Source organism: Erpetoichthys calabaricus, chromosome 5 (genome assembly GCF_900747795.2).
Source record: "Erpetoichthys calabaricus chromosome 5, fErpCal1.3, whole genome shotgun sequence".
In the NCBI taxonomy this organism is placed as follows: domain Eukaryota; kingdom Metazoa; phylum Chordata; class Cladistia; order Polypteriformes; family Polypteridae; genus Erpetoichthys; species Erpetoichthys calabaricus.
In genome coordinates this window covers 23,657,060-23,669,440 of record NC_041398.2, presented here as the reverse complement: position 1 = coordinate 23,669,440, position 12,381 = coordinate 23,657,060, and the positions used below count along the sequence as shown (strand labels likewise).

The 12,381-nt window shown below is 40.5% G+C and overlaps 2 non-coding genes across 2 annotated transcripts; both read left to right on the top strand.

Moving 5' to 3' along the window:
* Nucleotides 1–9,979: 9,979 nt before the first annotated feature.
* On the top strand, nt 9,980–10,061 carry trnas-aga (transfer RNA serine (anticodon AGA)). Its single transcript has one exon. It is a non-coding gene; the product is annotated as a tRNA-Ser (tRNA).
* Nucleotides 10,062–11,086: 1,025 nt separating this feature from the next.
* Nucleotides 11,087–11,168, top strand: trnas-cga (transfer RNA serine (anticodon CGA)). Its single transcript has one exon. It is a non-coding gene; the product is annotated as a tRNA-Ser (tRNA).
* Nucleotides 11,169–12,381: the final 1,213 nt, after the last annotated feature.

Here is a 12,381-nt window from a genome sequence, read left to right as displayed (position 1 = left end):
GTATTTTAGAGAGAAACGGTAAATTTGAAATAGGCCTATAATTATTTAGTATATGTGGGTCAAGGTCTGACTTTTTAAGTAATGGTTTAATGACTGACACTTTTAGTGCATCTGGTACTGTGCCATGCAATAATGAACTATTGATAATGTTTAGGATAGGCGCTGCAAGAACATCCATTGCACTTTTTACTAGTTTTGTTGGCACTGGATCTAGGGAACAAGTAGTGGGCTTCATTTTAGAAATTAAACTTAAGACTTCCTGCTCAGTTACAGGATTAAAATTACTAAAGTGCTGAGTGCAATGTGAGACAGGGTCTGCTAAGCTAGTATTTGGTTTGTACTGTGATGCAGAGATCTGGGATCTTATATTTTTAATTTTCTCATTGAAGAAGTTAATAAAGTCTGTACTGCTAATGTCTGTTGGTATTTTGCACTGTTGATCTGAATTTCCATTTGTTAATTTAGCCACTGTTCTAAACAGTGCCCGAGGATTTTTATTATTGCTATCTATTAATGTAGAATAATATTCTGACCGAGCTTTAAAGAGGGCTTTTTTATATTTATTAACACTCTCTGTCCATGCAATTTGAAAGACATGTAGCTTTGTTGTTCTCCATCTGCGTTCCAGTTTTCGACACTCTAATCTAAGAGCTCGAGTGTTTTCATTAAACCAGGGAGAGTTTCTATGTGCTTTGATCACTTTTGTTTTAAGGGGAGCCACTGTGTCCAGAGCATCTCTCAAGGTCACATTATAATGTGATGTTAGCTCATCTAAATTGTTTTCTGTGTTTACATTTGATGTTAACTGATCTAAATGGTTTTCCACAATTACACTCGACTTACTGAAAGTATCTATAAATTTTGAAGCAGAATTACAATCTAGATGCCGCACTGTCTTTGTTTTAATCTGGGAGTGTGTTCGCAAGGGCAGGACCAAATCAAATGTAATTAAGTAGTGATCAGAAATAACTTCATTTAATGGAGTAATAATTAAATTTTGAATTTCAACTTTGTAAGTTATAATTAAATCTAATGTGTGGTTATGATTATGAGTTGGACCTTTGACATTCTGACAAAATCCTACTGAATTTAACAAATAAGTAAAACATTTGCTAAAAGTGTCAGTTTCCACATCAATGTGTACATTAAAATCTCCCATCAGTACTACGTGATCATAATTTATAGCCAAGTCAGATAAAAGGTTGCTAAATTCAGACATGAACAATGAATACGGCCCTGGTGGTCTATAGACTAGCACTATAATTGTGTTGGAATCTGTTTTAATATTTAAAATGAATGCTTCAAAGGATGTAAAGTTGCCTAAATTTTTAGAAGTGATTTGCATTTTGTTACAATGAATTATTCCAAGGCCCCCTCCTTGACCTGAATCTCTAGACTTATGAAGGAACGAGTATCCATCTGGTGACGCCTCAGCTAGGGGTACAGTGTCACATTTACTAAGCCAGGTTTCGGTGAGAAGACACAGATCAGATTTTGTACTTAATATAATATCATTTACCAAAACAGCTTTAGTGCCAAGAGAGCGAATGTTCAATAAGCAGCATTTAAAACTGTATGCTTCTTTCTGAATTGGTGATATACTTTTTGTTTTAATTTGTAGTAAATTTCTATTACAGATGCCCCTGGTGGAGGGTCTGGTTTTATCCCTTGGTCTAATTATACACCTTATTTTTTGGTTATCAATTAATTTAAGGTTTGTATCAAGACTAAATTTACTGGATGCCCCAAGACAAGGATTATGGGTAACAGCTTCAGGAAAGTAACAGGTGGGATAAACAACAGCCTGTGATTTAAGATCACATGACTGCGGCCTGGATGGTGCTCTAATCAGTCAACCAGGCAGTTTTGCTGCCATATTTTGGGATAATACATAAGATCCCCTCCAGTTAGGATGAAGACCATCTCTTCTGAAAAATCCAGGCCTTTCCCAAAAATCATCCCAATTGTTCACAAACGCTATGCTTTTGTTTGCACACCAGGTTTCTAGCCAGCAGTGAAGGGAATGCAATCTGCTATAAATCACATCCCCTCTATATAATCGTGGTAAGGGGCCAGATACAACTAAATTCCGACATTTTCTTTTAGCTTTGATGCAAAGAGAGATGAAGTTCCTCTTTAATACCTCAGATTGCTGTGAATAAATATCATTAGTGCTGACATGCAGCAATAAGGTAGATACTTCAGCGTCGGCGACACGGTCCAATGCGGCCTCTATGCCAGAAATCTTGGCCCCTGCGAGGCACTTAACATGAACTGCTGGTTTAACATAGTTTGGAATTCTAACATTCCGCACTATGGAATCGCCAATTATGAGCACTTTCTTATTCTCAGTTTCCACAGGCGCGCTGCGGAGTGCTGAGAATCTGTTCTGGGTCCGAATTGTTGACCTGGGTGCCGGGGGACTACATTTTGGATTCTTAGACCCCCGTCTTACTGTTACCCACTCGCCCTTTGGCTGAATTGGTGCTGCTGACTTTGGCTGTGCACTGACTACAGTGGGGCCAGGAGAGACTGAAGCCGAATCAGAAGTAGCCGAATTGTCTAAACAAACCGAGTCGATCCAATTTTCGGTTTGCCTAATCGCTATCAGATTCCTAACGCGGTCCTCCAATTCGTGTATTTTCCCGACCAACTCTAAATTAACTAAACACTTTTGGCAGGTGAAGCTGTCTACAATGTCGGCCGGAAAACCTGAACTGTACATGCTGCAGGACACACAACATATAAACGTGCCCTCAACGGGCAGAGCGCAGATGGAACTTACGTTTAGTGGTGATGTCATCTTCTCCGTTTTCTGTAGTTTACTTAAGTGCTTTCTGCTTCAGAGACCGTCGGCTTCAAGTTTCTCACTGCCGGTTATTTCTTCTGGTCAGCTGCCAGCTTTACTTCCGATGAACTTGCTCGGGTGTTTGCGAAGGGTTACGTGCCTGTGGGAGACGCCGCTGCTCTGTGCTTCTGCTCGGTGCTTCCGCTCACTGCTACGCTCGTGCTTCCATATACTGGATCGAATTGTAGAATCAGAGTCTCCTGTGTACAATTCCAGACCCGAAATGAGGTTACATTTGATACATATGTATGCTTTTTACACTGGTATGACCCAAGATTAAAGGATAGGTTTTATATTCCTTTTTTCATTAAAATAACATTGACTGCAAATTGTTATATTCTGTGTTCATAACTGCAACCTTTGATTACATTTAGGTCATGTCTGAAAACAGGTATAGCGGCAACACTAGCAGCAGCAGCAGCGATACCGATAGCTAGAGCAAACGTGAACATCCTGGAGGGGCTAAAGGTAGGAAAAGACCGTCCAGTGAAAACCTGAGACTATTAAAAGAGATGTCTGATAACCTTGAATATTCTATAAAGCCCCCTAAAATCCTTGAAACCTTCGCGATCTCCTCAAATTTTTCAAACACCATCCCCAGTTACACAACCGGTGGAAAATTTTGATATCATTAATAATTCGCTCCAGGTTCTAAATTCTGATGAAATTGCCATCTTGAGTGCTCTGCTGGAGCTATTGAGGAAAGCCTATTCTGAGGCCATAACGTCTTCAGATCCAGGTCCTTCACAACAGCCTAGTGCCCTAGACACGATTGTAAAATCCCCACAACCTTCTATCTCAGGCACAAGTAGATCCCCACTTCAGCACTTACCTGTCGACGACTTGACAACATTGAACGGTCCAGTAATACAACCTTCAACAAGTAAGGCCCGTCTTCAACACTCACCTGTTGATGACTTAACAGCTTCGGATAATTCAATCTTACATTCTCAGACTGGAGCCGGAGTGACTAATCCCTCCGGGGCAAACTTGAGTGTCAACGCTAACTCTCCACAGCCATCTACCGCGCATATGGCAAATCCTTCCTCTCCAGAGTCGTCAGTAAGCTCACCGTAGCCCTCTACCTCTAGATTAAATAATTGTTTATAGCTGAGCGTACAAAATTTAACAATATTGAGATTAGACACTGTTCCAATTTTTCAGAGACCTACAAACTTGATTCATTTGCTGAAGTTTTTAATCATATACACGAGACTCTTCAGCAAATATTAGACAGTTTTGCGAGCACTTTGAATCCTAAGGATCTAGTCCAGCTAGAGTTACATGCTGATTCTCTCAATCCCAGTGTTTTTTCCCTAATCACCGCCGGTACACTTTATGTTGAGGACTTTTTTAACCAAATTGAATTACTTCTCCAGAGTCATGCTACTACTTTAGCCGATTCCAGTCTGATGCTAATCATTCAGGTTGTTAGGGCCCCATCTGGGGGGTCTAGGCGTAAAGCATGTACCATTTTGAACGATATAATCGGGCAAAAGAAACAGAAGCACCTATGGATCTCATTCAACCTGGATGATCAGTGCTGTTTTGCCAAGGGTTTGCTGGCTGTATTAAACGATAGGTACAGAAACAACCAGAAATTGTGTGAACAAGAGGCCTGTCAATTGCACGTGAGGACCGGATTATCACCGGATCAGAAAGTGCCGTTTTCAGATGTTGAAAAATTTGAGAGGCTAATGGGTATTAAAATTATCGTCTAATTGACTCTGACACTATTGCTGCTTGCAGAGAGCAAGGGGGAACCACTGAGTGAGATCAAAGAGGCTCCTAGTACCCCAGAAGATCGGGTGTACGATGAGATTTTGAAAAGTGCACTGGATAAATCAAAGAAATATACCGAACTTATTTTACAGAAAATGTCGCATAACACTAATCCAACCTACTGGAATGGCTTGGGAGAGTTTATGTTACGTAGAGAACCATTAGCCGGTACGAATATGATCGATCTAATGTGGAACTTGACCGCCCATCACAACATGAATTTGTCAAGGCCATTTGAACATTCCGGCATCCACCATGTCAAACGCTGACATGAGAGAACTTCTGGAGATCTTCAAACCTTCTGACCCGGATGGGGTCGCTGCCGCTGCCACTGCCGCTGCTTCCAATATACCTGTTGGAAAGAAAACCAGATCTCACAAAAAGAATGAATGGACTCCATATTGAAATGTATTTATATTTTTGTTTAATAAAATATTACATTTGATTATACAGTCTGCCTATTCTTTATTAAGCTAATCACAAGTCATAGAACTTTGCATACAGGGGTGATCCTGAAAACCTCTAGAAGTGTTCTTAGACAAGGTGCTGACAAATTTTTGAACCATATAATTGTTCTTGGTGACTTCATTAAAATACAGGTTCATGACATCTTTATAAGAGCATCCTTTCCCTCTGTGATGCAGGAAAACAATACAGTGTTGCCCGCAGACGGTGGAAAACCAGCTTTGAAGCTGTCAGGTATGGTGAATAATTTCTTTACAATTTCTGTTTAAAAAGCTGTATATTTCCTCAGGAAAATAGATAAAGTCTGGTGGGGCGCCGTAGGAATCAAAAAATTCTCGAGTTCCGCTTTCTCTGAGATGTATCGCCAACCAGTGTTCTCCGGGTTGATTTTGACGGTGAGTATTGATGATGATCATGGCTGGGAGATCCGTAAGTATTTTTTCAGGCAGTTCGTCGCATGCCAACACTCCGTAAAACAAATTTTCTGTGTATGGGTTACAGGACATGAGTTCGTTGATCTTCAGGGTGTTCTTGCTTTGTTAGTAATCATAAAGGATGTTCCTTCTCTGGTTTATTTCAATAATGTTGTCAAAGACAACGTAGACTATTAGATTCGCAATATGGGGTAGGGGCTGCCGAAAGTGGACTTCAAATCTCATGTTCCCGTTTTTCATCAATGACAAATGGTCTCCGCATTCTTGATCAGGTGTCAAACAAAAGGCGAACAGGGTGTAATCCCGGGAGAAGTCAGTACGGCTGATGGCTAGAGGCAGGTCTTTCAAATGCTTTCTGGAGGACAACACAAGATTGTAATATTCTCGAGTTGTATTGTCATTAGCAAAATTGGGCTGAAATGGCTTGGCAGCAATCTGCTCTCTGTCCAAATACAAGGCCAGGAACTCCACATTGTTATGCTTGAAATTGAAGGGGTTTCTGGTGTAATCCCATGAAAAGGCATCATTATCCACTATGCCTATGACCACGTACTTGGGCAGCTGACCCATGAACAGGTTCTCCTGATTGCACACTCGTATCCCAGCCGGCATACTGAGAACTTTCATATTCACTCTTTCCATGGGGTACTTGGCATTGGCAGACGTAACAGCTTGGGTGTGCCCTAATTTCACCGCTGCTGAAACTTTAACTTTCTTGACAAAAAGAGTGGCGGACAAAATGTTTACTTTGTAATGCTTGGCATCTCCGGACATCAGACAGAATTCATTTTTGCTCTGCTCCATTTTAATTCTGACGTCCACACCGTTTAGAATTAATTTTGAATGAATATGTCCGAGGAGTTTTACTGTTTTACCATGGGATGTATAACCGTTTCTTTTTTTGAATCCCTCAATCGGACCGTCCAAGGCCGTGTTTTCATGTTCGTTGGGAGTTTCATTGCTGTAATTTAGCAGTCCCTCGAAAATGGCCCTGTAGGGGTAAAGGCTGAAACTGTGATATTAAGCGATCTCCCAGGGTCACATCCACCTGTGAAAATAAACCAGCTATTGAATAATTAACAAAGGCTACCTTGGCAACAGGTGCAGGATTAATTCCATCGGCCTTGACGATTTTGCATCTGACATGTAGAAGCGTGTTATTCGGGTCCAAGTAGTCTTCACCATTCCCAGTAATCAGAAACTCTAGTGGCGCGACTTCAGATAGAGCTGAGAGAGGAGGTACCTCGACGTAGATGCTTTTTTCTACGCTAGTCTGAGTATAGGGCACCGTAAACAAGTCCATTTCGGATTTCACACACTCTTGAGACAATCGATGAACGAAAGACATCTTGAGTTAAAAAATGTTTTTTGATTTCTTTTTTCTGCGGGCACTGGACTTATCCTTGTGGCAGAGAGAAGAAAATGATGTAAAAGCTGAACGGCTCATCTTTTTGATGATCGGTCCTGCGCGTGACCCGGGAGGTCTGTTTCGCTTAGTTTTCCTCATCACCATAAGCCCCGAGCCCTCTTGATTTCTTTGCTTCCTCGAGTCATAGCTCCGGACATGGACGCCGCCACCACATTTTTGACAATATTCTTAGAGGCTGATTTAATGTGTGGTTTGACAATTTTGAATCCTCTTTTCAAGAGAGGCAAAGCTCTTCTAAACAGACCGCGAAATATACCGCCGATCCCAGAACCGTACATCACAGGAGCCCCAGAGAACTTGGGGAGTCTGTTACCAGCTTGGGATTCATAATAATACATGTAAGGGCTAGGGTCCTGGTAAGTTCTCATCTCTGTATTAGTCGGGGATACACCGCTTAGCAGGGCTGAAATATAACTTGACTATGACCTTGCCACACTGAAATGGAACCAATTTGTTCTGATCCATCTTTATTTCAATGGTCAAAGTCTCAAACTTGCTAACCGGAACGTAGTGGGGCTTGTCATAGGTGATTGTGGTGATCTTGTTCACCTCATCCTCAATATGTAGGCATGTCAAGAGAGGTACGTAGCTGTCTCTGACTATTTGGTGAGACACAATGTCGCTGTAGACGTACAAGGCATAAAACCCTGCTCTGATATCCGTGGGGTAAGGAGCCTCATTCACAATGTCCATGGTTATGTCCGAATGAGCTCTTATAATCATCCCCAACTGCCCCATGACATGAAGAGTTTCATCCTTCGCAGAGTTTATGACGTAGAATCTTCATTCCAGTGCTGTAGCGGAATCTCATTGTGTTTTCCGGTATCGTAGTGACTGCTGAACCGGCCTCGATGGATTTCGGTTCTTTCGTAGCAACATGATTCATCTTGGATGTAACTTCCTCGACGCTAGAGTAATAGCCTGCAGGAATAGTGTAAAATCTGGTTACTCGCGAGGTCACAACGGGTGTTCCAGGTGTGTGGATACTGAATTTCGGCCAGTCCAAATTCCCAGAGGCCCTGTAGTTTAGTTGGGGTGGCTAATTTAATGGCAAAATTGGCGATAGTATTATTAGGGAAAACATCCCTGGAAGAATTGCTGGGAAGAACAATGTAAAAGCTTTTTCTCTCCATTGTAATCACACAGTTAATGAAATACTATTTTTGATTCTCAGTATTTAACGTCTTGCGCGTAGCTTTCAGGGACCCAACTGTTAAACTGGTCAGGCCAATCGAGCCATTTCACCAAAATATGCTTTTTTCTATTGATATTTTTTTCGCCAAAATTTTTTCAATCCTGAAGACGTCTGTACCTTGAATCTTTTGTAACTCTGTGTCGTAAAAGGATCCTATAATGTCTTCACCATCATAATCTTTGAGCTTGTAGACAGGCGGATCCCTGGGTACTAGTTCAGAAACTGTAAATACCTCATCTGAAAATGTTTGTTCATATCCCTTTGTAAAAGGATTCCAGGATTTCGACACTCTCACTGTATCTCCAACTTTGAATTTATATTTTGTGGGTCTTTTGGGCTTAGTTAGTTTGTATAATGTTTTAAAGACTTTCCAAGAATTGGAAGTATTGACCTTGGCAGGGGCCATTTTTATGCCTCGGTGATAGCTCAGATTATAAGATTTCACCAAATCCTGGACCAGGCTTTGAACAGGTAATTGTTTCCAACATGTATGAGATCGGGTTGAAAAATAACATTTATGCTGTCTGAAAGGCTGCCTTGTATTGATTAACTGTTGAATGAAAAAACACTCAATCACTCACTAATCGTCAGAGATCTTGGGTAAAAAAAAAAAAACTATGTGAATGTAAAAGGAAGGATGAGGTTTTAGGAAACAACTCACAATTCAAACGGATTCAAGCCTCTTCAAATCCCCTGCCTCCTTAAGGATGATCGGGAAAACACTGAAATATTACCACTCCTGCTCCAGGCCAAATGTCTTCAGAGCACATATTGACAAACAAAAAAAGGGCAATTCGAAAATTGAAGGAATTCAGACGCGTTAGCAGGTCTGTCCCCTCAGTAGTTGTGGCAGAGTGGTTAAGGCAATGGACTTGAAATCCATTGGGGTAATAAGCCTTCACTTGACACTGGCAAATACAATTTGCAGATCTTGTCAATAGCTCACAGTTCAAATAACAAGACAGTGGTAGATACTGCAATCAATGGGAGGCATAAGAACACGTTTGTTGACAGCTTACCAGTTTCTATTCACCACACAAATAATGAACGTGCTTATGCAAAGTTGTGTCCTTTCAGCACAGACTGCAGTAAAACATTTGATTGCAGTGTAGAAAATGATCAGCTGCCGTACAAACGCCATACGTTGTAAACCCCCAAAGCTGTGACCACCATAACTGTACTGATATTGATAATAATGATTTCAAAAAACAGTCTTGTTCAAAGATTAAGCATCAAAATCACTTGTTGGTCTGAATTTGGACAGGAAGACTGTAAGGACGTTGTAACACAAAGGTCATTTATTTCTTTTCGTTGCTGTGCCACGAGTGAAAGGCACTGCCAGGGTCTGAAGGTTTAAATTTAATAATGATTCTGGGAGGAAAATGACAGAATTCACATGTGATGTGAAACAAATCTAATAAGAACGGGTATCAGTAAATCATGCGTGTCTGCCTTCTTCGGAGGCAGCAAAGGCTAAAGAATAGCAGAAGTAAAGAAGACCTGACAAACAATCGGTTCCACACTTCTGAGACTAAAAGTCACCCGTCGTTATATTCCTTAAAACCCGTATCAGCTGTCTTTTTTTTACTTATCGCCCTTTGTTCTCCGTTGAAATTTTGTGTCTCAACTTAGAATTCAGCCAAAAAAAGAAAAATTAAATGAAGAAATAATTAACAAATGAAAGCATGATGGGGCCACTGTAGTTTCACTCCATAGTCTCAATAATTACGAGGAATTTTTAGAAGTCAAAGAAAAGAGAAAAATAAAAAAAAAAACAAAAAATGGAAATTTACCTCCTAAAGCTATATCACTGGTAATTAAAATTTGTAGTCGTGGCCGAGTGGTTAAGGCGATGGCCTAGAAATCCATTGGGGTCTCCCCGCGCAGGTTCGAATCCTGCCGACTACGTGTGTGTTTTTCATTTTTAAGAGTGTCTTCAAAGGCAAAATTTACCACTCGGATTAGCTATTGTCAGCGTTATGTAGGCAAAGATTCCCATAATTTGTCACAGAATAATGGACCCATTCTGGCACACGGATATATTCCTTGACTTTCTTAACTGTGGAATATTCCGCAGGCAAGTGTCTGCTATTAGTTGCAATGAAAGGACTTTTCTGCGATTAGAAAAAACAAAAAAAATATTCAATCGTTTTACAAAGTTGGAGCAGGCTTTGAACAGTTAGTTCTATTTTTTGTGTCAGACGTGTACCAGAGCGGGATGAAAAATAGCATTTATGCTGTCTGAAAGGCTGCCTTGTATTGATTAACTGTTGAATGAGAAAACGCTCAATCACTCGCTAATCGTCAGAGATCTTGGATAAAAGAAAAACCAAACAAACTAATGTAAAAGGAAAGATGAGGTTTTAGGAAACAAAGAATTCACAATTAAGACGGATTCCTTTGGAACTTCAACGGCAAATTTGACAGGCATTAAAGGAAATGCGGACAATCAATTTAGAGTATTTGTATTTTTAAACTTAATAAAATAAATTATAAGCAGCCTCAACGCAGCAAGCTGAGACAAACTTAAGTATTTTTACCACGATAACAGAGACAGCTTTCTGTAACTTATCGCAGGACAATCTGTGGAGTTACTCTTGCTCTTTCACGATTAAAACAAGCATGTTTTGTTCTTTCTGTTGCTTCCATTCCATCGCTTGGCTTATTTAGTTATCTTCGAATTCTTTCTCGGGGTCTGGCTGTGTAGATAACACATGTCGACTTTGCAACCAAGACAAGCCGTTAAAAGTTCTAATCTCACAGATAATCGAACCGCTTCAAATCCTCTGCCTCCTTAAGGATGATCGGGAAAAGACCGAAATATTACCGCTCCTGCTCCAGTCCAAATGTCTTCAGAGCGCATATTGACAAAATGAAAAAGGACAATTCGACAACTGAAGGAATTCAGACGCGTTAGCAGGGAAGTCCTCACAGTAGTCGTGGCCGAGTGGTTAAGGCGATGGACTCGAAATCCATTGGGGTTTCCCCGTGCAGGTTCGAATCCTGTCGGCTACGCAGTTTAACCTTTAGGAAATTCGAGGTATTAAGCCTTCACCTGTCTTGTTCAAAGGTTAAGCATCAAAATCACTTGTTGGTCTGAATTTGGACAGGAAGACTGTAAGGCCGTTGGAACACAAAGCTCATTTATTTCTTTTCGTTGCTGTGCCATGGGTGAAAGGCACTGCCAGGGTCTGAAGGTTTAAATTTAATAATGATTCTGGGTGGAAAATGACAGAAATTCACATGTGATGTGAAACAAATCTAATAAGAACGTGTATCAGTAAATCATGCGTGTCTGCCTTCTTTGGAGGCAGCAAAGGCTAAAGAATAGGAGAAGTAAAGAAGAGCTGACAAACAATCGGCTCTGCACTTCTAACACTACACGTCGCCCGTCGTTATTTTCCCTAAAATCTGTACCAGCTGTGTTTCTTACTTATCTCCCTTTGTTCTCGGGTGAAATTTTGTGTCTCAATTTAGAATTCAGCCAGAAAAGAAAACTTAAATGAAGAAATAAGTAACAAATGAGAGCATGATGGGCCCACTGTAGTTTCACTCCATAGACTCAGGAATTACGAGGGATTTTCAGAAGTTGAAGAAAGAGAAATAAAATAAAAATATAAATAAAAAAAAAATTACCCCCTAAAGCTATAACCCTGGCAGATGAGCACAGTGGTTGAGTGGTAAAGGCAATGGACCAGAAATCCGTTGGGGTCTTCCCACGCAGGTTCGAGTTCTGCCAACTACGTGTGTGTTTCTCTTTATTAAGAGTGTCTTCAAAGGCAAAATTGAGCGGTCAGATTAGCCATTGTTAGGTTTATGTAGGCAAAGATTCCCTTCATTTGTCTCAGAATAATGGACTCATTATGGCACACGGATATATTCCTTGACTTTCTTAACTGTGGAATATTCCGCAAGCATGAGTCTGCTATTAGTTGCAATGAAAGGACTTTTCTGCGATTAGAAAAAACAAAAAAAATATTCAATCATTTTACAAAGTTGGACCAGGCTTTGAACAGGTAATTCTATTTTTTGTTTCCGACGTGTATGAGATCGGGTTGAAAAACAACATTTATGCTGTCTGAAAGGCTACCTTGTATTGATTAACTGTTGAAAGAAAAAACACTCAATCACTCGCTAATCATCAGAGATCTTGGGTAAAAGAAAAAAAACTATGTGAATGTATGTGAATGTCGTGGCAGAGTGGTTAAGGCGTCGGACTTGAAATCCA